Genomic DNA, 1,851 nt, shown 5'->3' on the forward strand with positions numbered 1-1,851 from the left:
GATGGTCAGCAGACACGGTGACTAATGGTCACGACCACCCAGCATTGACAGTCAGCCCATTAACAGACTGTTCCTACAGATAGTGGGCCCAGGATGTTCATTTCCTGAGTAAACAGATGGCTGAGTAATTAACTTAGGGACTTTGGTTTGTTACAGATTGCATCTTTTGTCCTAGATCAAGCACATTTTAATCATTAATGTGAGAGGACAAAGGAGACTACTCCATTTTGGGCAAAATGGAGTCATTCTGGTTTCACATAAGCAAAATGGAGTCACTTTGGTCTCACACATGCAGAATGGAAGAGTTCTAGGGTCAAAGAGGCTTCTACCCACGTTTCAGAAGAAGGCCTGGGAGGCCAGGTGTGTGCCCCTGAGAGGGCAGGGCATGAACCTGTGAGAGTAAAGCCAAATGTGGAAACTCCAGGAGGTTGGAGAAGCCAGGAAGATGGAACATCTGAGAAAAGTTACAAGGAGTGAGCAAAGCCAAGCCAAGAGAAAAGCTAAGAGAGTTGCAAACACTGACAATGTCATAGGGGAGGGGTGGCCCAAGCCATTTGGAGCCCCTGTAAAAATCAAAAAGGAACTTAAGCACTGGTGACATACAATGGCACAGGGTAAACATTCCCATTCCAAAATAGAAAAATGGAGGGATCGAAAGGGGCCCATACCTAGGAATTTGTTTTCAGTCTCAGAAGAGAGGATTTGGCCCTTTCAGGAATGCAGGAACTGTGAATACTTTGGCAGCTCTTAGGGATGAACTAAATGCACTTCACATAAAGGAGCTGTGAGTCTTGGGGACCAAGGGTGGAATGTTATCATTCATATGGAGATGTAGCCCAACCCTTGCGCTCATAATTGAGTCTTTTCAATGGTAATTGGATTACTGGGTGTTATAGCTGACTGGCTGCCAGGAGATGGGATCTGGTAGGAAGAGCAGGTCACCGGCGGAGGGGTGGTCACAAAGTGTGGTCCAGGTCCTCCCTTCACGCTCTGCTCTTTGGCCACCATGATGTGAGCACGTTTTCCCCCACCATGTCATTCTGCTGTGGAACTGGTCCGCAGCGGGCTGTAACTCTACCCAAATAAACCTCTGCTCTTTGAGTTGCAGGTGTGGAGCAATTTGTTCCAGTGAGGAAGAAATTTGTAAGACACCAAATTTATCATTTAACCACAAAAAAGAGATCCGTCATGCAGAAATTCATACACCATGAGATTGACCCCATTCCTGGAATCTTTATTTTTATGTTTGGGGAAATCCACCCAAGACTCTTCCCTTATGCACTTGAAGCATCTTAGTTTGCCTCCGTGCAAGAGTAATTTCAACTAATAGTACTGACAAGTTTCCAAATATATAAAATACCCGTAACCTGTTGGAAGTGGTTGGATGCTTATGAAATAGCACCATGAAGACAGAACAGGCTGAGTAGAAATATATGCAATTCCTGAGATTTGTCAATAGGTGGCACCATTTATACAAAATAATGCCCATTCTCCAGTTTATTAATGTGAATTCTAATTTCTCAAAAGAGTTAACAGGGAAGAAAGTGGTTGCTTTCTCAAAATTAAATTTATGTGTTTCTAGTAACGGTTTCTTCCTGAAGAGCTTTGTTTTAGTGTTTTATTTTGTCGTGCTAATTGGCTATTATTTCTGTTTCCAGCAGCTAAGAAAAAAACTTTGACAAGGAATATAAAAACATCTTGTCCACAGAAAAATTCATCCCGTCTCCATTTTGATTCAAAATTGTACACAGAGAAAAATAGAGAGAATCTGAAGGGACAGTCCCGGTGAGTCCCATGCATGCCTGCCAGCCTGGTCAGATATTTGGCGGGATTAGCCCTTTACTTCAGAAG

The sequence above is a fragment of the Heterocephalus glaber genome, unplaced genomic scaffold (genome assembly GCF_053883595.1).
Source record: "Heterocephalus glaber isolate CG9 unplaced genomic scaffold, H.glaber_assembly_v1.0 deba00001737, whole genome shotgun sequence".
In the NCBI taxonomy this organism is placed as follows: Eukaryota; Metazoa; Chordata; class Mammalia; order Rodentia; family Bathyergidae; genus Heterocephalus; species Heterocephalus glaber.